We start from the raw sequence: 25,860 nt of genomic DNA, 5'->3' as shown, positions 1-25,860 counted from the left end.
ATCACCATATCACATGTGGCTTTTCTTTTTCTTTTTTGCAAAGTGTGAGATCAACTCAGGTAGAACAAATGCCAACTGCTTGGATGGTTGATAGAATGATGCACATGGGAATGGAGTTGTGGCTGCTTCCTTGGAATTCGTAGCATCCCCTGGGCTTGTGGTTCTATAATGAGGCCTCCCTGAAAAGTCATCTTGGGGTTCTAACTTGTGTGAATTTTCAGAGGGGGAAATATTTTCACAAAACTGTTTTAAGGGCACCCAAGTATATAGCTCTTGCGCACAGAAAGGCTTTGCTATAAGGACCCCTTTTCCAAAGAGCTTCCTATTCTCATTAGAAAAGGCTGAAGGGAGTGTCCATTTCACAGATGAAACCAAGGCTCAAGCCAGTGACACAATTTATAGTTTCCTGCCTTCCTGATACCCAGGGCTCATTGTAAAGAGAGACACACAGTCATGGCTCAGTGGAATGGACATATAAGTTCTGGAAAAGATAATGAGACCATAGTAGCCCCCCAAAAATTATTTCACACATAATTTGGAAGTTATATGTAAGCTGCAGCAGTGAGCAAAGTAAGAATAACCGTATTAAATAGCATTTATTGGGCTTAAGTCGTGTGAAAAGCAGTTTGCTAAATACTTTGCATACGATATCTGAAGAATTCCCCCTACACTAGTAGGGTAGACCAGCTTTACTGATGGGGAATGTGGGGCTTCCGTGGTAAAAGAAGTGTTCCTACTCCCAGAGCCAGTAGAGAACCAAGTTTAGACTCAAATCTGGGTCTTTCCTGATTCCAACATCATTGTATTTTGTTGCTATGCCTCCTGTTCCTTCAGGGATGAGAACTGGAGTTTGGAGTGGAGATTTTATGCTGTTGTCAGGAATCAGGGCAATACATACAGTGCTTATGTTACTGCTGCGGCTGAATATTCCAATTATTCACTTGCTATTTTTAAAACTTGAAAATGATTTGTGTAGGTTGCTTTACATAAGAGTGAAATTCCATAAAGAAAATATATTCCTTGATCTTTGATTTGCTTAACAAGCAGCTTTCAACTTTCAGTTTTATTAATTGCTCTGAAAACCTACAATTTAGGTTAAATGAATTACGTTTAACTTTACTCACTTGGTTAGTCCTCTTTTAATATAAGTGGGATTGAAACAATCACTCTCATCTATATGTGTCATATACAAAATGACAATAGCAAGTACCAGGAGACATCCATCCACTCCTTCAAAATTAGATCTAACTTGATTTCTAATGAAGGGTTTGCTCTTGCAAGAAATTGCCTTGACACATCTTTTCTTTCAGAAATCAATTTTTTTGTTTGTTTATTTTTAAAAACCAGTTTCTTAGCCATCTGGCACCTTTTGTGTCTTCTAGGACAAGGAATGACCAATGTTAATTTTACTACGGTGCATGCTCTGGAATTCACACTTTGATCAGGAGAGACACTTGGTATTTGTCACACCAGGGGGTGGGAAGGCTTGGCAGAGAAGGAGTTAATGGAAAGGGGAGGGTCTATGTCCAAAACTAGAGCTCACTGTGAGCTGTCATGCTGGGTCTGAGATTCTGAAGACAGTGAGTTGCAAACGTAGTCCTGAACACCCTAATCTCTGTTTAAGTGCAAATCAGAAATCCTAAATCCAACACACCTAAGATATAAAGAAGAAACCAGATATCAAATGGAGAATAGGAGATCAGACACAAGGGGTTCCATGAATTTTACCACCGACATCATCATCCCTGCATGACCATTAAATGATCACACACTACCTGACATAAATGTAAGATGTTTCCCCAAGCCACACCTGTCTGGGAGCAAGACACAATCACATTTACAGGGGAAAAGAGCTTAGATTTATCCATCATCCTAAAAAAATGGTGAGAGCCCAGCCTTTCTCAAAGCTGTGTTACAGGAAGTCTTGGGAAACATGACAAAAGGATACAAAAAGCCTTGACGATGGTTATTGTCAATGTCATGGCACCGTCTTTCCGGCTCTTTCCGCACGATGCGGCACATGACTTTGGTAAGCTGCTTCATCTCTCCCAGATTCATTTACCCCTTATTTAAATGGTGATAAACATCTCTCATACAAGGTAGATGGAAAGGTTTAAAGATAATAAGGTGTGAGAAGAGCCTGACACATAGCAGATGCAAACATTTGGAGAGATTTCTTTCTCTCCCTCTTCCCTTTTGTTGACCTCTACTCCAAAAAGTAGCTTAGAATCCACCAGAAATGAAGAGAAGGGCATTTGTCATTTCTGTGCTGTCCTCCTTTACAACACAGAACTTAGGTTATTGCCGCTTGTACTTCAATACCTTTAGCTTCTCAGAGCCTCTGCCGATGGCAGGGAACCAAAACACCCAAACTGGCCAGCAGCCATGGGATGAGCTTGCTTTGCCTTTCCGCATATCAGAGTATCAAGAGATGGAACCTAAATCACAGTTACACATACTCAAGGTGATTGAATCTCATGTTGGCAGAGAGAACTTTGTGTCTTCATTCTCCGCTAGTGGCACACACGTTCCTTCCTTCCTTCCTTCCAATAACATGACAGAGGCCCACGTGGCCCAGGGTCTCTGTATAGGAGGACTCTCAGCAGCTCCCACTGTGGATCCACGAGCGTCTGGGCTACCTTGCACGGGGAGAGGGACCAGAGGGGCAGAGGAAGCATGTCATCTTTGATTACTCTCCCTATCCCAATGCTAAAGAAACAAGATGTGAAGAACGGCCAGCCAGCACATTTCCTCCAACCTGTAGAGTCACTGCAACTTCAACCTGAACCTTCCCCTGCTGGGGATCCTGATGGTCCTGAGAGGCACTGTCAGTGGAATGTCATTTCCCATCAACGGTTGACATGTAGACACGTAAATATTTCAGACTCCACAGGAAAACCAACCTTTATGCAGAAGGAACCGAGGATGGACAGAGCTGGCTCCATGGAATTTGCACTTGGCAACCTGCTGTAGTTAGAACAACATTGGTCTGGGTGGCTGGAAACTTGGTTTCTGAGCTTGGCTTGTATACAACTATCTGTGTGACCTTGGTTCCCCTGTCTGTCCAGACAAGAAGTTGGAGAGGGTGGCATCTAAGCATCCTTTGGGGTCTGAAATCCCCAACGTCACAGAGCTGCCAAGATCCAGGGCTTGGAGTTGCACAGGTGTGGTTTAACCTTAGCTCCGCCATTTGCCTGCAAGTCGCCAAACCTCTTTTGAGGTTATAAGCAAAATGGGGAAAATAAGAATGCCTAATACATAGGATTATTGTGAGAATTAAATATGATAATGTAATCATAGTATTTAGCTCAAAGTTTGGCCTACAGAAAGAACACAACAAAGTTTAAAAATATACTTAAATGATTGCTGATAGGAACTGTTTAACTGTTGATCTCTGTTGATAAATATATAAATAAGTAGCTGTAAAAATCGGTTGTTGAGTGAAGACATTAACATATTGGGGAAGATGTGAGGATGCCCATCTCTGCAAATGCTCTGGCATTGCAGTGTCAGAAAAGGTACAGAGACAAATAAACAAATAGATAAAACAGATAAGCAGGAACCATGGGTGCAGGGCTCCCAGAAAGGATATTTGAGGGCTGGCAGCTCGAGGGTCCTGCGGCTTCCGTTAGGGCACCCTGGCTCTCTGTTCCTTTCAGCGTTATCCTCTGGGGCATCTCTGCTCCAATCACATCGGCAACTCGTAGAAAACCCCATTTACAGTCAACCTGCATAGAAAAGCCAAAGGAAAGAGTCAATGCAATTAACCCAGAGTGAAGTCCTGCTTCGAAAAAAATTCTCCCACTCTATTCTTGGATTTATAGCTCAAGGTTTTCACTGTAATGGCTCTTGTAAATTAATTGCAGACACAATTGTCTACGGGCATTCTCCGAATAAGTGGCAAGTAGTTAATTGCACCCTGAATTAGCCAATTCGGCCCATAATTAACCATTTGAGGACAATTAATTGCATGCATAATATTTGCACCTGCAACTAATTGGAGACTCATATTGTTCCTGGAAGAAATAAATAAATAAGTAACAACAACAACAACAACAAAAGAACCAGTGGCTGCTCTTAAAATGGAGTCGTTTATAGAAAAAGGTTCCCTAGAGCTTTGGAAACACTCATCTGTCTCACAGCTGCCGCAGTGGAGAAGCAATTTTAAAACATCCGGGACTAGCTAGGCTTGCAGGACACTATTTTATATTTTTCTTTTTCCTTTTTTCTCTCTCCCTATTATTAATGGGAGGGAGAAAAAAAGGAACTTAATTTATTCAATTAACGTAATTAAAAAATGTAAGACTATCCAGGTTAGGAAAAATAAAACATCCCACATACTGAAATAATGGTGTCGTTATAAAAGCAAGGCTAAGGTCTCTTATCTTTGTTATTGTTTCACCCACAGGCTGACTAAATGTGCTTTTAGTCAGGAGGGAAGGAACAAACGTTCCCCCAGACCTCAAGGGCAGGAGAAGAAGAACGGCATATACATCTTATCATACTTCCGCTGGCAGGTAGGGTCTGTGGACTAGCACAATCTCTTTTCAGTCGTTAAAAAAAATAAGTTGCTGTGATTAATACTAATAATAACAAGGACAATACTAACAACCATTACAACAATAACTGCAGTCACCACATTGTAAATACTTTAGCCTACACTTTACCTAACCTCACTTAAAGTGTTATAACAATTTCAGAAAGACTTTTTGCCCATTTTGTAGATGAGAAAATTGTTCAAAAAAGCTTCCTAACTTTCCTGATTACAGAGGTACATTAAACTTGTATAATTTAATCCATATCAAGTGCTTAGCAAAGTACCTGAAACATAGTCAATACTCAACTAAGATTAGCAAAGTATTTGTAGCCCTAGTAATTACTAAGTTTATTCCCTTTTCACGGACATGTTGAGGATAGAATTGTAAATCTAAAAGTTGATGTATATTCAGCGTTCATGATGTGCTAGTTAATGTTCTAAGTGCATCACATGAACTCAATCAATGTAAACTCAGTAACGAAGCCATGAGAATAATACCACTGACATCCCCATTTTACAGATGATGACACTGAGGCAGGGAAATGTTAAACACCTTGCTCAAAGAATATACAACTGGCAAGGGGATGAGATGAGGGATTCAAATATCGAAATTCTGGCTCTAAAATGTGTGGATTTAGCTAGTGCACGATATTGCCTCTTATAACCTGGACAGATGGATTTGTCTGTAAAAATGTGTGTGTGTGTGTGTGTGTGCGTGTGTGTGTGTGTGTAAACTTGGATGTGATGGAGCTGTCAAAAACCAAGACGTATAAAAACGGACCTGGGGGCTTCCCTGGTGGCGCAGTGGTTGAGAGTCCGCCTGCCGATGCAGGGGACACGGGTTCGTGCCCCGGTCCGGGAAGATCCCACATGCCGCAGAGCGGCTGGGCTCATGGGCTGTGGCCGCCAGGCCTGCGCGTCCGGAGCTTGTGCTCCGCAGCGGGAGAGGCCACAACGGTGAGAGGCCCACGTACCGCAAAAAAAAAAAAAAAAAAAAAAAAAAAAAACGGACCTGGATGCTAAATGCTTGCTTTCTCAAAGGCCAGCAGAACCACTGTCCCTGGCTTAGGAGGACCAGTGGGAGAACACTGTCTTTCCTGCCTTCGTAAGAAGCTGGAGCCCACTGGCTGAAAGTTAGTCCCTGAAGGGGGTGATCTCGATGACTCAGAAGCCACATGACGACTCCTGGAGAGGAGTGGTTGCGAAATGCAAGCGGGAGGTTAGGAGGAGAGCTGAGTGTCGGGGCCAGGCCCCAGCAGACCGCGAGGCAGAGGGCAGGGGCTGGGCTGTGTGGTCCCCGCCCACAGGAGGGGAGGGGAGGCACCGACCGGAGAAAGGGGGGCAACAGGCGAGGGGCTTGCAGGACAGAAGTGCCATCCCCACCCCTAGCCGAGGGTCATCTTAGGCACCCAGGCCCTGGGGGTCTCACTGGAGCCTTGAATGCAGCCGAATGGCCTTCCTGCAGGAGTGCTTTCCTCGCTGGGCTGGAACTACACCATGTTACAAGCTTCAAGTCCTAATGGTTGATCTTCTACCATTGTGTAAGAGAGCTTAGGAATGCCGGCTAAATATCTGATGAAGGCTAAAAAGAACAGGGTTCAGGCAAATGGAGCAGACGGAGAGGGGCTCCTGGCAGCACGGAGGTCAGTACATCACCGCGATTCAGCACCAGAGCTGACAGCCACCCCTGGCAGTCAGGGAAAATAAGAAATACCAACTTTGAGGGTTTATAAGATTTATCATATGACACTGATAAGCTTTCAAGACATTAGAAAATGTATGCTTATTTTTTCCCCTATAAAAAACCCAAAACACACATTGTCAACTTTACTAATAAAAAATTTGAACAAGACAAAACAAGGGATAGGGCCCATGCCACAGGGCTAGGTCTCTTTACCATCTGGTGGACGGACATCCATTAATCAAAATATTGATAGAATGGTTTTACAATCAGACTCAAATCCAAACTCTTCCTTTCACTGTATTTTCTCAACTTATGCACAAGACAAGAGTGTTCTGAATGGCTTGTGGAGTCAAGGCCCAGCAGACATGTGTGCACATCCACACGTGAGCAGCACCCACACTTACATTTCCTCCACTTTCTAGGGTAGTTCCTGATCAACAGAAACAAGTGCTAGTTTTCTAGGTGCTCTTAGAAAAGCTGTTTTCTCCTAGTAAAGAAAGCCTTCCTTTCTTTTCAAATCATCTGCTTCATTATCCACACTAGTGACTTTTTGTTTTGTTTTGTTCTGTTTTGTTTTTGTTTGTTGTTGCCACAGTTGAATGTGAAGTGTTTGGGTTCATATTCTACCTTTCCTTTCTTTGCAACATATGAGCACAGCTTGTATTGTACTATCTAATATTCACCATGACTATTTGGACATTGACGAAAGCAGTTTTGTTATCTAATATACAAGCCCTTTAGGGTCTTGTAAGAGGGGACACGCAGGTCATCGTGGTGATGCTTCTTGTCTGCCCGTTTTAGTTGGGCGAGAGAGACCCGGTTTGTCTTGTGGAATTACCCTTTCCCTGACACACACAGCAGATTTCACCTTCTAGGAGGATGAGTCATCTTAAATAAGTTGTATGTTCCCCTGTCTTATCTCCATCAGGAGACCCATCCCATCAAGCCTGGGAAGTAGCTGTAGTTACATGTGGTTATTACACACATTTTGGACTGCTTTTATAGATATCTGGATATCGAAGTTGTAGTCAACCATTATCTTCTGTTTCCTCATTCCTCAGAGATTTTTTTGAACTCATATTATTATACACATTACTTATTGCCTCCCTCCCACCCTGGATTTTAAATCCCAGTTCTGTCTCCGGAGAGAAAGTCAGCACATAATTCATATGTAAGGGGATCCATCATGGACTGACCTCTACAGCAGCCGGTTTACTGTCTGACTTCTCTCTTCTCTAGCATCCAGCAGAACGTGAATTTAAAGCTTCCTGAATAAAATTGGCAAGCACCCTGTGAAAAACATGGCTTAGGAAAGGAGATCAATAGCCTGCCATCTTCTCTCTCCCCACGTAGATGCAGTTCCCCACGGAGAGGGGCTTCTGGGGGAGGGGAGAGGTTGGGGGTCGGGAACAGAGAGAGGATGGAGAGAAAAGGCAAACAAACAAACAAAAGACTTAGGTCAGACTTCTAGTCTTGTAAGATAGTTACTTTTCCCCAGAGCTCCTCTGTTTCCATATTTATCCTCGTTTTAGGTATTACCATCCACAGAAACCTCTAGATTCCAACCTCCCCTCCATCCCCTCCCCCTTCCCTTCCGCTCCCCCAGAAAGGCACACAGCCATGCATCTAGGAGCCTCTGGCCACCACGTTAGCAGGAGCTCATCCATGCATAATTTATACAGGCCTCCGTCCTCTGACTAATGCTGCAACACGCAGAGCCCTACAAAAGCAATGCAAAGGCCTGCTCCTGGAACAAGAGGCACAAATCAGATGGTGGTGTCCCAGTGGTGTGCAAACACGTGCCTTAATAACAGGAAAATCTCTGCAGCCTCCTTGGGCTGAGCTTCAAAGATGCCGGCATCTCCAACCACTGCACCGCTTCAGAGCATGAGTCACAACAGAGCCTCTTCTCACATTATTTGCAAGATGCTCACCTTCCTCGCTCTTCAAACGTGACCTAATCGCCGCCTGCCAGGCAGTGGCGAGGTGTAAAGTGCAGTCCTATTATGTGGGGAGCATTATGGAAATCAGGGGATGGGGAGGGGGTCAGGAGAATTAAGAGTTAGCTTCTAAAAAAAAAAAAAAAAGAGTTAGCTTCTCATTCATTTACCAGTGCTCCCTACCCCACCAAACACGCATTTTAAAACATGGTTGTTTAAAAAAAAATGGACGAGGGCTTCCCTGGTGGCCCAGCGGTTGAGAATCTGCCTGCCAATGCAGGGGACACAGGTTCGAGCCCTGGTCTAGTAGGATCCTACATGCTGCAGAGCAACTGGGCCCGTGAGCCACAACTACTGAACCTGCGCATCTGGAGCCTGTGCTCCGGGAAGAGGCCACAACAGTGAGAGGCCCATGTACTGCAAAAAAAAAAAAAAAAAAAAAAACAAAACAAAACAAAAAAAAACAAACCAAGAATCAAAATCAAGACTCTCGGAAAGCCTCTGTATTATATTATTGCCCTTGCATGGTGAAAACCAGCAGTATATTAAGGCCACAATTTCTTGTGGATGTACTCATTCTATGTGGAGTAAAGCAAAATTCTGCCTATAACACTACACCTAGAATCTTGTTTGGCAGCTACAGCAGGGGTGTGGAAATATGTCTTTGATTTTTACTGGTCAATATAGAGAATCCTGTGACTTGGGCATAGGTGGGCATGTGGAAACTTGTCAAAGGAAAGAAACAGATATTTCAAATTTGAAAATAAAGTTATGCTCTGAAAAAATAAACCTTTTAAAATTTCATTTTTTTCAGATTTCTAGTGAAAATATGGTTTTTAATAAATATTATTGGGGCAATTGACTATGAACAAATGTAGTTTATGTCACTACTTTAGGTTAGATTTTAAAGGTCAATTAGAAATTGATTAATGATATAATTGCAAAAAGAAAAAATTAATATCATTAACAAAATATAGGACGATTTGCTTAAGTTCTCAAGGTAGAGCTTTTTATTTTTTGCTTTTTTTCGAAATCTTTAAATTTTATATTCACCCTTTAAAATTTCTAATTAAATTTGTTTATGATGATTTTCTTCTATATATGGTTTGGAAAATAACTGTGTCTTTATTTTATCAACCAACACATATTTGGCTACATCATATCTGTAACGTGTCTAAAGCATGGGTTAAAAGAACTAACTGCAAAGAAAGTACAGTCTTTTGTGCGGAGAAAGTTTAAATTAATTCAATGACAGGCATGTGCTGGAATCCTGCTCTGTGCACATTTGAGGAATTATGAAATTCAGGATTTAATTTATGGGCAATGGTCCTTCACGCCTCCTCACCTACTCTCCTTGTGAAACCATGAGCAGAGAAAGAGCCCACGGCACATGACATTTCCTTTTCCTTTGCGGTAAAGTCTACGTAAAACATCTGTTGGTTTTACCAAGAAAGAAGCCTCAAGGTTATGAAGAGCAGGCATCTAAGCTCTAGTGGTTTTCCAGATGCCTTTGAATTCTACACTCAGGTAAGCACAAGACCAGTGTCAAACATGCATGAAGCTGCCCACTGTCTGGATGCTCTGTCCTGTCCAGGGAGGTCCTCTCCTCCAGTCTGTGTCTGCCCACCCTCAGACTTGCAGAGGCAAAGTGTTTGCTTGAATTTAACTTCAAGTAATTGTATCTAATTTTTAAGTATCGTAGAATTCAAATCTTGGGGATAGAGTCTTTTTTTTTTGTTATTCCCTTATATTTTATGCAATGTCACAGATAAGAACTTTGGAAATTTAAAACACTTTATCCTATTCTTAATGGATTAAAAAAATAGTCATCAAAACGTTATATAATTGAATTTTCCTAAAGGTAGAAATGAGCCAAACCCTACAAACATGGTCTTATATCTAAAGAGCTTCAGTCTCACATAATGCAGGCTGTTTTGCTAACAGAGTTCCAGGAAAAACAATGGAGCTGATGCTTTCAAATTTTTTTCATGTCATGGTGATTACAGGGTAAGTGTAGAATAGGTACATTCTGAGCCTGGAACATCGTTTTATACCAGAAAGTAGTGAAGTGCTCAAAACAAAGGCAAGATGTCAAAGAGAAGCTGGAGCCAGATTGGGGGGCATCAAAGTAATTAAACACTAATAGTCATGAGTCCAGAGTTCATGCCAATAATACATAAGAAACTGGGGGCTGAGAGTGGGCAACTGCTTCTAGTAGAACTTTCAATGCCAGCTAGTAAGTGTGAAAAGAATGCAGTAGTTGGAAAATCCATCATTTCTTAAACATCACAGTAAATACTGATTCATGAAAAAATTATCAATTTATTCTAAATCAAGGGGGACATTTTGATGAAGAACATAGCAGTATTTATTTGCATGGTTTACTAGCTGCAAAATAAAATTATAAACTACACTGCCAGAGAAATTGGAAAATCCATTGACCTGGAGATCATGGATGTGGATATGGTGGGCTTCCACACTGAGTACCCTGAGGAGGACTCAGCATCACCTACACTGTGTTATGGCCAGAAGATAAACTGGATGTAGTCATGGAACAACACCAGGCAAACCCCAATGCAGAAATGCAGTATTAAAATTGAAAGGTGCTCTATTCTCCAAAAATGACCATGTCATAAAAGACAAGGAAAGACTATAGAAATCATCCAGACTAAAAGATAATAAAGAGACAAAATAAGCAAATGTAATATGAGATTCTAGACTGGATGCTGTACTGCTAAGAAAAAAAAAAATTAGAAAAATAATTAGGTCAGTTGACAAAAACTGCAATAAAATGATAGGTTAGATGAAAGTGTTATATCAATATTAATTTTACTACAGCTTATAACTGTACCATACGTATGTATGAAATACACACCAAAGAAAAAAATCTCAGAAAACAATCATATGTGTTTAGATGTACATATGTGTGTGTATATATGTATGTGTATATCTATATCTATATCTATATATATATATATATATAAGAGAGAGAGAGAGAGAGAGAGAAAGAGCACAAATGTGGTATTCAAAGTAAATAAATCTAGGTAAAGAGTATGTAGGTGTTCCTTATATACATTTTTTATTCTTGCAACATTTCTGTAAATTTGAAAGCTTTTCCAAATGCTTCTGGAGAGTTTAAGAATATTATTTATTTCACATAAGAGAAAGCATGAGCTGGATACAGTACACAGTATATACACAGTCCCAAGAAGCTTCACGATGGAGCTGGGACTTCAGCCGTGTACCCCCAGTCACTCCATTGCATGATACTCCTCTTCACAAGGCAGCAGAATCTCTCCCCTTTGCACATGAAATCCTCTATAACCTCATTTCTCTTCCCTTTCTCCAATGTGGCTCGACTCATGGAAGGGTGGGGTGACTACCTTCTGCTGTGTGATGTTTGCAACCCTAGATGTGGAAGCAAAGAATGCCTGCCTGGTGGAAGCTCTGAGCAGCAGGTCCACTGGTGTCCACAAGTTTAGACCTGAGAAGTACACTGCCTCACCTGGCATCACTGAGGAGTCTTGAAAAAGAGGAAGCCTTACCACGTGGAGATGTTTGCACTCAGAGACATAAGTGACTAAGGACAACAGCTCTGGTGAATGTCATCTATGTCTTCAATTATTTTGGAAAGGGTTTTATTAGCTTCAGTTATTTGTTTATTCTTTTCAATATCTAGTTTTGTGGTTTCTAGTACCAGTGTGGAAAAGTGCAGCTATGAAAAAAAAAAAAAAAAAAAAAAAACACCCTTTCACAAATGACAGCTACACAACCTTAGTTAAGTACACAGGTGATTCCCTGTGGGCATAGGAAACTGAAGGAGAACAGGTGATCTTAAAGGGAAGCTGAAGCTTGAATCCAGTAGTCGGTAGGGCGTGTGTCCCGCAGTGGTCCCCGGCTTCCGCACCGGGTGGGCACACCGGCCGCAGCTGGCTGTGACTCTCACCACGTGCCATGGAACACCTAACACACTGCCCCCTGCAACCCTTACTCACTCAGAGCATCCACACCCCTCTTTCCTTTTCAAAAAATCTAACTGATGCTTTAAGAAATGGAATCCGTTCTTGGGATTGTTTCATGTAAGAGAAAGCAATTGTTTACAGATAACCGTGGAACAGTCACCTTTGTCATGAGTACATTAAACCACACACTGGGAACACTAGCTGCCAACAACCCAGAAGGTTCCAACTATTCAGCCTCTTGGTGCCTAGCTGTCCTTCACGTTCCTCTCATGGTGGCTTTTTCCCATCAAGGTCTGGAAAAGCAACTGCAAAGTGGAAGCAAAAACTCTGTCAGAAAAACAGGATGATGGGCATGAAAAAGCATGACGCTCCTGCACAAACCATTTGCTTCTCCCCGCTCAGGTAGGATGCTGTAACTTGCATACCTGCCACAGGGATCCCAGTGCCTTGCTTGGAAGAGCCTTTTCAGGAAGAATGGCTTTTTGGTTTGTTTAGTAGTGTCTGATGATCAGCTAGGTGAATGTGAGAGGTAGAAATCCCTTAGCTTAACAAAAAAGGAAAGACCAAATACCTACCAGATAGTGTGGAATATAAAGAAAACCAGACCTGTAATTAAAACCCAAAGGCCCTCTTGCTAATAATGAATAGAATGGCCTTTCTCTGGTCTAATGCCAGTTTATGCCACCAAAATGTGCTTATCTAGGAAAAAGATGCTCATCTAGGAAAACCCCACACCTCCATGGTAGATGTTGCTATGAATGGAAAGGGGATGAGAACTGGGGTCCTGAGAGTTTGTCCCAGACAGATCCGAAAAGCAGATGAAGGGACAAAGCATGAGAAGATGATGGTGCCTCTTTGGGTCCTGGGGAAGGTTACACGTAAAAAGTCACGCTTTTGAATGCTCTTACACTCCCCGCTGCCACCCACCACAAGATACTATTATTTCATCTCCTTAGCAAGAACAAGGATTTTAAATCCACCAGAAAAAAAAAAAAAAACATGGAATAGCTATTGATTGAAGGCTCTAAGAGCTTAATTTCAATATTACGTCAAAATATTCAGGTCCTACCCCATGGGCCAACACCGGCAGTAAACTTTTGGAAAAATAAAGAAAATCAACCATTATGACTCTAGTTCAGAAAAAAATTAAAAAAACAAATGAGAAGAGTTTTCACTCATTTTTCGTTAAAATAGACAGACCCCCTGCTACATCACTGGCTGTGGGCTAAGTACTAGACATGTGTATCGTCAAGTCCAGCCTCTGCCCTCCAGTCACAAAGACCGAAGGCAGAAAGAAGAAGAGGGGGCTTCCCTGGTAGCGCAGTGGTTGAGAGTGAGCCTGCCGATGCAGGGACACGGGTTCGTGCCCCGGTCGGGGAAGATCCCACATGCCGCGGAGCGGCTGGGCCCGTGAGCCATGGCCGTTGAGCCTGCGCATCCAGAGCCTGTGCTCCGCAACGGGAGAGACCACAACAGTGAGAGGCCGGTGTACCGCAAAAAAAAAAAAAAAAAAAAAAAAAAAAGAAAGAAAGAAAGAAGAAGAGGACTTTCCTATAAATAGTGTCCTTTCCAAACGAACGTCCTCTACACTTCATTGCTCACGCAGATACCTACTAGGCCTCATGTTTTCAAAACCACAATTGTCTTTCACTTCATTCTGAATAATTGTGGGGTAATCTTACAGCACAGCCCTGCCTTTCAGAGAAACATGGGTGGAATTTCTGTGTTCTTTTCAGGTAAGAAGATAATTCACATTTTTGAGACTCTCCTGCCTTTTTCTTCTCTACCTCAGCTGCGACCATCCTAACAATGTCTAATTACTTGGCCTTCAGAAGGCTGAGAGGCGGGCGGCTCTGCTCAGAGCACGGCCTCTTTGTTCTGGGTCCGCTGGCATGCACCATTCTCTACTCATATTTATATAGAGAACAGAAAATATTCTAATTGAATCCCATATTTTTCACATAACTCAATTCAGTAAACTGACAATGATGTTATCTGTGGGCCTGTTGTGATATTTGATCAAGTTCTTTCCAGAGCTATATGATCTCCATAAAACCTCCCTGAATGGTTCAGTTGACAGGAAACTTCAAACAGAACTATTCTTCTGTTGTTTCCAGGATCTGTGGGGTTAGAAGCGGAGGGGGGAGTGATGTTTGAGAGGCTCGTATTACTCACATGGAGTGATACTTAAGTGGTTTGTTTAAAAAATTTTTTTTAGAAAACCAACTTCCCCTGATCTTCGACTTTTACTGTTTTGCTACAAAACCCCACTCAGGGCACAAAAGGATGGGTATTTTCATTTACTACTAGAGTGCAAAGAATGAAGTGCTTTAAGATTGCACCTTCTTAAAGCTGAAATATATACAATATCTACTATTTTCCAGGCCCCATACCTGCATCTTCCATGCATTATCTCGTCTGATGCCTAGAAAAAGCCAAGTTATTAATTGAACTTTGGAGAAGAGGAAATTGAAGCTTTATGCAGACTAAATAGCTTGTTAAGGTCACAGAGTAAAGAAGATACTTTGGAGCTTATAGAGAAGAAGGGGAGGAGGAAGTAGTGCTGGGAAATTAAGTTCTGATCTATGGATCCATATCAGTTAGGGGTCCAAAGAGAAACATATGCCAAATAGGAGCATTTAGAAAGTTTTCTTAACAAAAGCACTCATGACAGGTCTTTGGGTGGGGTATAGGACTCTGGAGGCTGCTATCAGCTGAGCTATTACTCAGGTCCTCCTCTAAGGACCAGGGTGAGGGGAAGGAAGAGGTACCAGAGGCTGCCAGGAGACAAAGATGATGGGGTTACATGAAGCAAGGAGAAAAGAAAGCATCTGTGGCTACCTTCACTTGGGGATGGCAACCCCGCAAGGATAGAGCCGAGACCCCCTTCTCTTCCTTCACTCTCCAGCGAGGGAAGCCCTCCTGGAGTCCAGAGGGCACAGGAGTCCTGCCAGCAGAGGAGAAGTAGAGAGGATCCTGGAGGGATGGGGAGGAATCCAGGGCGTAGGATCCATTCTCACTTCCCGCCCATAGCCTTGCTTCTCCCTCCTGCCGCCTGCCTCCTGCTAGTGTCTGCTTCCCCCTCTTGGACTCACTTAGAGGGATACAGATGACCCACAACGATGACAAAGAAGGCATCTTCGTTTCCAGGGTCAAGCAGAGTGGAGCTAAATCCAGAGGAAAGCCTGTAAACAGGGCAGGTGGAGGAAGGCTAGGCTGGAAGCTCACTTCCCGCCTGGGGTCCCTAGCATGGGCGTCACCCTGTTCACCTAGTTGGGTATGGGTCACTTGGCTGAAATCCAGAGCCATTTATTCATGGCTTTGGCCATCAGATTGTATTCCTGTCAATTAGAACTCCTGCTGAGGGACATTCCAGAGCTTCCCTCGCCCTCACGGATCACTCCATTTCTGCTGTATTTCATACATTTGTTACAACTATTAAGAAACACATGCTATGAGTTTGCATTAACTTACTATGTGCTGGAGCAACAGAGATAATCAGAACCTGCTCTGTCTTTAAAGAATGTTCAGGCTACTAAGAGAATTTAAAAATTCGTATTTAAAAATTCCTACTCCTATAATTCTAATTTACTTTAGGAAGTGTCAAAACCCTTGCTGGTGGGATAGATAAAAACTATTAATTGTTGAGAGGAGGGGAGATTATTTTTAATCTTTGAATCAGAAGCCCAAGGTTCTGTTTAGTCCCTAGTGCAGAATTCCTTAGAACCACCTTCCTGGAAACCTGGAATAATTCTGTTGCAGACTTGGACTCTTGACTCTGTTCTCCTCCGGAAAGTGACACTGACCCGCGCTGTCCAATAGCAGATGATGTGTTGCTTGATCCTGTCCATGAATGGCTTCTTGTGTGTCAGTCTGTTCTCACCAGCAAAATAGCCAACCCCTCAAAGCTCTCCCTCTGTTTTCTGAATGCCTGCAGCGCTGGAGGTGGTTGCAGCCAGTGAGCACTTAGCCATAGACAGATGAGTAGTTTGAAATGTAAAGGAATGAGTAACATCCCCGAGTTACACAGAAGCCAAAGGTAAGACGAGTCCACCCTGTCTCCAGTGCAATGCCCCCTCTCCATCATATCTCCCTTGTGTAAAACTCAGTAAGTGGATGCTAATCCCCCCTTGTGTTAAAAGGAGTCCATCATGAAAATGGAAGCCCGCAGGTTTCCAGTACATGTCCTCCCTTCTCTTCAGGCCTCCAGAAAAATGATGCCAGCATTTGAGAAGTGTTTCTTTGTACGTCTGCATTCCTTACTCTCTTGTAAGCCCCTGAGGATCAGAATCCATGTCTTGTTTGTTTTAATGTCCCTTGTACAAAACAGTTCCTTATGTGTGAAAGGCATCTGGTACTTGTTCATTGAGAGGATTCTCCCACTGGCTCTTTTCTCTTTTTTATCACTTTTATAAATCTGTAAAGACCTTACAGTCAAGAGACATTATCAAGGGCCTGTGATACTCTTACACATTACTTCTCATGTGATTCTTACTAAGGCCTTGTCAAAATGTCACATCAATTCCCATTCTACAGATAGGAACTTCGAGGCTATGGCAGGTGGAACAATAGTCCCTAACACTTCCTGCCTGGGTCTGTGTCTGGGATGGTTCCAATTACTTTATACATTCTCATGACAAATCTGAGACAGGTGAAATTATGATCTCCATGAATTACTGAGACGAAACTGAAGCACAGAGAAGAGAGGTTAGCTATCCGAGGTTACAGAGCTATTAAATGGGGGTGCTGCGACTCAAGAATGGTTAGTGCTTAAGTTCTTAATGACCCACTGTCCCTCCTTTCTTTACAGGGAGGCCAAGGGCACAGAGACGGCTAACCACAGCACCTCACTCCTTCTGTGAATGACTAGCTTTGTGATGCCGAGACCGTCTTCTTCTCTCCGACCACAGCATCTCCATCTTCGAGAACTTTTACCAACATCCGTTTCACTTACACTAACTCTTTCTCCAACATCACCCCCCAGGGCTTGGCTTGTACATTCTGTATAGAAAACATAGATGGAGCCATCACTCTTTGGCTTTCAAAATGCCAACATCTCTGACTGAATTATCTCAGACTTTTACATATACCAAGGAAGTAAATCCATCACCTGTCCATGCCTGGGCTCCCCAAAAATACATTTCAAATTTTAACAAAGTATTGTTGAGAAAGAGCTCAAAATTTGAGATCTAAACATGTGCAATGTATCCCTTAATATCCGTGTAACCTTAAGCAGTTCATGTCGATTCTACGTGTTTCCTCTCTCTCATCTGAAAAACAGTATTTTATGATGTAAGGCCAATTGCAATGACCATGGTAATTAACAATGGAGTATTATGAAGCCAAATGAGAGTGGTAAACAGGTTCTAAGATTAATAAAGATCAATTAATGTATGATTGGTATTAATACAAATCCATTTAGTCCCACTCTATCAGAACTCAGACAGAAGCTCCAATGGTGTAACTGTGTCAGTATCCTAGGCAGTAGGATGGCAGTCTTTAGACTCCAGTGGTTCATTTATCGGTCAATATATGTATACGGTGGGCTCCCCAACCCCAGAAATAATCCTTCCTGTCAATATGATGTAGGCAAAAGTTTGTGTGTCCTGGAATGAAACACAGTTATGTGACCCTGGGCAAGATATTTAACGTTGCAACATATCTGTGGATATTTACACTTACAAAATAAGGATTATAATAACTAGCAGTGTCGTCATGGGAATTAAAGGTGACGTGAAACATATGGTGCCCAGCTCAGGTTAGAGCTGAAGAAATATCCCTTTTTTCCTTCTCTTTGGATAGAAGTATTTTTATGAAATGAATAGAACGCACAAGCGAATTTAAAGTTTCTAGTTATCTAGTGTTATTATTAACAAATAAAATTGCTGGATCTTCTCTCTTTGGCTTTATCAACACTCTGAACATTTTATTGATTTCAAACTCCATTTGTGAGATGAGAAGTTCTCATGAGAAACATCCCCAGCAGGAGGCTTGCATTCTCACAAAATAAAGGAATGCCTGTTTGATTAGAGGAGAGATTATTTATACTAGCTTTCTCAATAGAATACAAAACTCACTCCTTACAAAACACCAAAGTAATTGTGTATCATCTCTTTTCATACCTTATATAACAACTACCTATTTACATGAAATAATGGAAGAAAATAGGTTTGGAGAGCTAGACGATTTGGTTTTAATTTCAGTTCAACAATTTTTACTTCTGATATCATGGGAAAAGCAAAATTTTATAAGCCTCAGTCTACTCATCTACAAAAAGGGGATTAAATGAGATAAAGTGTGTAACAGTTCTGAACACAAATCTCATACATAGTAGGAAAAATTATGCCCCATCAGGGCATAATTTGAATTTTAAGAAGCTACATAGACCCTTCAATGAAGAGTAATGTGTTCTGCACAAAATATACTCTTGGTAAGTGTTTATGTAATTAAAATGAATTAACAATATATAGATAAAGAAAATTGATAGGAATGCATCAATATATTTTATTAAAAAAAAACAAGTGCAGCACATAATATTTGTATATTTTGAATATAGGCATTATAATTGCAGCTCAAAATCTACAATGTTCAAACATTTTTCTGTTGGTTGATTTATTTTTCACAGATGACCATGAGTGAGATAACCGTTTCATAGAAGAAGTATATAATTTGAAGTCTGAGTTGATTTTAAAGCCACATGAACTTGAGAATTCACCATAATTTATTGACTTGAAGATGTCATTAATTATAAGATGTATTGATATATGTAGCACTGATATGAAAGAAAATACTGCCAGTACACTAAGAAATGATTGCTAATGCATTAATTGCAAGATGAATCCTTGTTTCAAAGATGTTAAGGAAAAATGTAATTCAACAAAATAAATTATTTAACTTCTAGGATCCCAAGTTTCTCCAGCAGAAAAATAAGACTGATGATGGCTCAGAGAACATTGAAAGAATCACATGAAAAAAGGAAATGAATGTCCTTTTAAAACTCTAAAACACTCTACAAATATTATTTTTAGACCAAGAGCTCCTTTAATAAGAACATTTTGAGATATGAAACATCTTTTGCCCTCCTGGTCTATTTTTATACTAAATGTTTCTTGTTATTTTCTCCCATGATGATGCTCTCATTGGTTGTTTATGACATGTCATGACCAAAAAGTAACATATTTTATGTTTATTTCAAAATATAATCATGGAGATCCCCTGAATTTGAATTACTTTGGCTCAGGTGTGGACTTCTCAAAGGATTTATTTAGGCTTTTCAACTTCTAATTGTTGTTAGTATCAATAATTATCCAAATACAAAGTTAGTAGTTTAGTAATTAATGAAGAGAAATTCTATATCCAATTAAGATTATTCATTTAAAACAATTAACATCAAATTTCAACCACATCCAGAAAACACAAGTAAGAAAGCCAAAGTCATAAAATAGCAAGAAAATTATCCAGGACAGGAAAAGAGCTGCACTGTTTAAATAAAAAACTATTTTGGAATTTTTGACTATATCCAGGATATCAGATATGAACACTTTTACAGAACTGTAAACAGATCCACTTGACTTCAAATTTGGGGACTGCAGAGAGAGAGAGAGAGAGAGAGAGAGAGAGAGAGAGAAAGAGAGAGAGAGAGTCATGATTTCTGGGATGTCTGTTATACTGAGTGTCAGATGACACATCTAAAGGATTACATGTCATTTGAACGAAAGAAGTTAAATGTTGCATATTCATGGTCTCCTGGGCTTTTGCCAATACTTCTTGGTGTGATAAACACCAGTGCCAAGAAACATGATGATTAATGTCTGTGAGTCCCTTCTGTGTTTCTGAGTTTGTACTCCACTCTTGCTGCCACTGGAAGAAATGGTAACCTTTCACTAAATTTGATTCATTTGTGGTAAAGTTCAATGAGCTAATGAAACTCAAATGTTTTGCAAGTTACAAAGAACGTGGAAAGCTATAGAATACCATGATGACAGCATTAACAAAGTTGTGATATTTGACAGGAATAAATTTTAAAACTAAAGAAAGAGCCGGACGCCTATGCATATTCCAACATGTGTGGATTCTTCCAGGTTTATCTCCTAGATAACTCAGATAATTCAGTCTGCATTAAGATTATATTCCTTCATCCTCAAGCCTCTGATTAGGGTGTTTCCTTCACCTAGAATATTTCCTTCCCCGCTTCTACCCTGTTGGAAGTCTAAATATGTTTCATATTTCAACTCTGTTCCCCCTTCTTCCATAAAATCTTCTCATCTCCATGCAATCTCTCTCCCATAAAGCACTCCAATTAACATATCCTTCATACATCCATAATAGCTCTTATCTCAGTTACTCAGGGATTTAGAGATGTCTGTCTCCCTTATAGATTTGAATTTCAATGTTTTATTCATACTTATAATCCCAGAGTTCGTGCATGTAATTACTCAATATTTGTTGGTTAAATTTGATTTTGAATAATAGAGAAGAAACACCTTTCTAATTGGGGTGGGAAATGAGACCGTGATTTAATGTCATAAAACAATGGTTGTCACAGAATAAATGATACCACATGGTTGCTACACTCTGATGCCCAATGACTGTCCCATTAAAGTTAACTCCACTCCTTCCTTCCCACTAAAGAATAACATAGCTGAATCCAAATCAATGAGAATATTATCAAAGAGAGTATTTAATCTGCAAACCTAGTACTTTGTTTTTAGTAATAAAGGGCTTAAACACACCTCAAATTTTGGCACCCTTGGTTTAGCAATTCTGTAACTGACAACTGTTGCCATCCAACAATGCTCAATGAATTTCCCACAGAGATTGCCCCAAACCTCCTCGATTCCTTTCCAGGCACCAGACACTCTCTTGTCTTGATAAAATTATTGTAATTCCTCTTTAATCAATCTATAACAGGTGTTCTCCACTTGGGCACTACTGACATTTTGGATCAGGTAATTCTTATTTGTCTGGGCTGTCCAGGGCACTGTGGAATGTGTGTAACAGCATCCCTGGCCTCCACCCACTGGGTACCAGTAACAATCTCCAGATCCTGACAATCAAAACTGTCTCCAGACTTCACAAAATCTTCACTGGGAGAGGAGCAATCTCCCCAGTTTCAGATGACTAACAGAGAGACTCTTCTCGCTAAGCTCCCTTGAATTAGATGACTGAGACTCTTAAAATAACAGAGATGCAAGAAGTCAATGAGACTAACTGGGCAACCACATATTAAAATAAGCCCAGAGCAATTAAGGACAAGAATAATGTTTCTAAAATATAAACATGACCACCTCACTCTTGTATTCAAAACTCTCTGTCAGTTCCACATCACTCACAGGAGAACTTCATAAAGTTCCTTGCCATGATTGATAATGTACTCTCTCACAATCCTATCTCTCCAGCTTCATAGCCACATTAAGCTACTTGCAGATATTTGAATGTATGATGTTATTTCATGCCTCCCTCCTTGCAAACATTTCTGTTTCTGAATATCATATTTTGAAGTTTCTTTGCACGCATGTCTGCTTCCCATCACTAGAATGTAAATTCCATGAGGGTAAACAATTTTTCTCCTTTATTCACCATTTTTTCCCCAGAATCTTACTGAATAAGGTTTGTGGAAGAATGAACAGAAGTCTTTATATTTTGGCTGATACATTGCCTAGGCTGGAATTCCCTTCTCCTCTTCATTGTATTTATTCTTAGAAATTTAGTCTAACACCAAAATGCATCTGAAGACTTGGATCCTCTTTTTTTGATTAGAATGGGCCCCGTGTGTGCCTCGGAAAGATCTTATCATGCTGATTTGTTCACATGTCAGTCAGATGCCCTCATTCAACACTACCGATTTCTGAGAGCAAGGACCAAATGGCACCATCCAGGTAATATCAATGCTTAGAGCTGGTGTGTGGTTCACAGTAAATGTCTCATGAAAAAAACAAAAAAACAAAAAAAAAAAAAAAGAATGTCTCTACCACAACTTTAACTTTTTACCTTTGAATACAACTTGATCCATGCCTTGTCTTTCCATGTATTCTTCATGGTGTAAAGCACAATGACTGGCAAATAGTATAAAGCTAACGAACACAGGATGTTTGCTCACTTTTGAAGCTTTGGCAGAATGTTACACTTGAGATCTTAGTTAAGTGTTCTCAGGAATAGCAAGGATAGCTTATTGGTTTCAGAGCATTCACCATAGTGAATGCTGTCAGTGCTCCACTCAGATCCCCGGGCGCTCCTTCTACTGTTTCAATTTGCCTTTCCCAGCTTCAAGGTCCTTCTGTCTCCAAAGGTCTGCACCTGCAGCTGTTCATTGAGGACAGCCCTCAGCTCCTGGAGTCTCCTTGATTTTGTGTGCAGAGAGCTGGAAATTCTTGGGAGGTCCTCACCACTGCCAACTCTTGCCCCAAACAGTGTGGGGTTGAAACCTGGAAGCTCAACAGCCTCACTCAGGTCCAGACACTATGAGCACAGCTTATCTCCCACACCTCCCAACCTGCAGCCACCCTCGGGGGCTTCCCTGAAATCACACTCTGACTTGGCTTCTTCCCCTTTCCTGTGCTGCTTCCCCAAATCCCTTACCTGTTTCTCCTTGGAAGCCTTCCTTAATAAATCACTTGCACACAAACCCTTACTTAGGGTCTGCTTATGAGAAGTCAACTTAGAACCACCTTTGTACTAATTGTCTGTCAACAGGAAAGTGACAGAGGAGCATATCAGAATCCTTCAAGGGCAGGAAGGGTTGTATGGTATGTGGAAACCACATTATGCAGCGTCTCTTCTTCAAAAAGTACTAAGAGTTTCAAGATCAGAAAGAGCAGATCATTAAACTGAGACTCATGAGTCCCATGCCCTGAAGTCAGCTCTGCCTAATAACCTTATTCAAATTTTCCATATCCAGCCATCCTTTAACGACCACTAACAACTAACAAGTAACACAGATGTGTTGGGTTTGGATGAATGCTTTCTTTTTCCTGTAAATCCTTTATTTAAAGTATTATCAGTATGAAAATAGCTATAGAAATGAAAGACATATGGGGGAATTTAAAAAATCAGTAGTTTTAACAAAATGATCTATGACACATAAGGAAGTTTTGAAATTCATTGCTCCTGGTGAAATTCTGAGCACATAGTAGTCACTCAATAAGCACTCACTAATTGACTCATTAGATTTCAAAAACTTGACATATTTTATTTGTTTTCTTTGCACTTGGTGCTATTAGAAGCACAAATAACTAAGATACGTGAGAATTAGAAAGGACCAAGGATATCAGTAATCGCAATCCAAAAACGTGATTTGCAAATGGGAAAACTGAGATTTAATAAATTTGTTTGGTCATATGCCTGGTATATGATAACAAAGAATTATGTTGCTCATTACTTCTCAAGAACAATTGGGTGTAATATATATATAATTATATGTGATATAATGCAGAAATTGCATTAATATAAACTTAAAGAGGGACAGTGAAGCTGTGTCAAAAGACAGGTACAGGACTTCCCTGGTGGTGCAGTGGTTGAGAGTCCACCTGCTGATGCAGGGGACATGGGTTCGTGCCTTGGTCCAGGAAGATCCCACATGCCGTGGAGCAGCTGGGCCCGTGAGCCATGGCCGCTGAGCCTGCACGTCCGGAGCCTGTGCTCCGCAACGGGAGAGGCCACAACAGTGAGAGGCCCGTGTACCGCAAAAACAAAACAAAACAAAACAAAACAAAAAACACAAGTACACATGTCTTATTTATCTTACTAGCCATGTAACTAGTTATCACAAAATTTAACATCTTAAAACAAAGTATTTTGACCTGAAGAGGAGATTTGGACATGACAAGATGGGAGAAATGAGGAATTTCATGAGGAAAAGCAAGACAGATGGAGAAGCTCGGAGTGTGTGTGGAGAGCAAATCTCCAGTTCAGATAAAATATTAGACCTTATCTGTAGGCAATTTGGGATAAATTTAAGATATTTGTACATGAAAGTGACATGATACCTGCTATTATTTTCAGGAGGTGAGTATCAGCTCTGTACATGAGGAACAGAAGAGAAAAAAGAGACATGGTGGGTAAATGCTATGAAAACTTTCTCGGTCGGGAGACTTGAGACAAACTAAAGATGTCCTGGTGCTAAAATGGAGAGAAAAGTGTGGGAAACAAAGTGAATGCAGAATTGACTAGACTTGGTTGACTGTGGGGTTGACAGTAAGCATGGCAGGAAGATGGGAAGATCAAATGGGCTGTAGATTGTGCAGCCATCAAATGAAACAGCAACTCAGCAGTCAGCCTCAGTGCCATTCACCTTCTCACAAAACCCCTTGCAGTTCCTGTACTTCCCCTAAACAAAAACTGGGATGAAGCTCTTTCCAGGAAGTGCAACAAATATAGCAAGGTCCAGTCAATGTTTCTGAGGTGATCCCTTAGATGCCAATGAGAACACTGGATTCTGGTTCAGGAGCCTGTATACTGGTTTAGGGATTCATGGGCCAGGTTGGACCCATAAATGATCCAGGCAAAAGCAGTCCTGCCAGAGGGTTAGAGAAGCGGTGTGAAAGAATGGGTCCAAGCTTAATCAGTTATATATGGCCTTGTGACAAATAACCCTAATATCCAGCAGCTTAGCACAACACCCTGAGTTTGAGGGTCAGGAATAAGGGTTCAGCTTAGCAGGGTGCTTCTGGCTCATGGTATCCCACAAGGTTGTGGTCCAGCCATCAGCTTGGATTAACTACTCTCTGAAGGCTTGACTGTGAGCTTCTAAGATGCTGCCTCACATGTCTGGAGTCTGGAGACATCAGTTCCTGGGCATGTGAGCCTCTCCACAAAATAACTGGATTCCCTCAAATCAAGTGATGAGTCAGAGACAGAGACAGAGAGAGACAGAGAGGAGAGGAGGGCACTCAAGGAGCTGCTGTGGCTTGTATGACCTAGTCTCAAAGTCAGACACCATCATTTCCTCCTTATGCTACGTGTTAGAAACCAGTCTAGCCCACACTCAAGGGGAAGGGTATTAAGCTCCACCTCTTGAAGGGAAGATGGGGGATATTGAGTCATGGACCCCATGGGACACCTGGACGAGGGCAGGTGTAAATGTCCATGTACACATAGTGCGATGCCATCTTGGGCTCATAGCCACAGGCAGGAGAGGGCAGCTCCAGGCCGATAGACCTTCCCAGGCATGTGAGCCAATAACTCAGTGCTCTTCTGCCTTTAAGACTAGGTGATATTTCAGTTACTGAATTTTCATTTTTTCCCCTCTAAATTGTCTCTATACCAGACTCCATCATCAGAGAGTAAGAAAATGATCCAGGGTTTCCCTTCTCAAGTCTCATTAAATAGCAGGTGCCAACACAGACACGGCAACCAGGTGGGCCTTCCCCAGGGCGGCCACACCCAGCTGTGCTGTGTTCATCCTCGTGTTGCTCCCATGTCAGACTTGCCCCTTCCAGGGACGGCCCCATCTGCATCTGCAGTGGCATATTGATTCTGCTCCTCTGGGCTAAGAACAGCTGATGGACATGCAACATACACGGTAGGATGACTCATAAATAACCATATGCAATCTCCTGGCTCCCGAATGAAATCCCGTAACTCATTCAAACCTCTGGGATCTGGATGCAGAGCCGAGAGAGCGTGATCTTCTTGTCCCCTATCACCCCCAGCCCTCAGGCTGCACACAAGTTGATAACAATTTCAGAGCCTTTAGAGATGAAATATTTCAGATCTCTGGTCTCTATTATCCTGGGTGAA

Source organism: Mesoplodon densirostris, chromosome 14, assembly GCF_025265405.1.
Source record: "Mesoplodon densirostris isolate mMesDen1 chromosome 14, mMesDen1 primary haplotype, whole genome shotgun sequence".
NCBI classification, from domain to species: Eukaryota; Metazoa; Chordata; class Mammalia; order Artiodactyla; family Ziphiidae; genus Mesoplodon; species Mesoplodon densirostris.
This window is presented reverse-complemented; position numbering follows the sequence as displayed.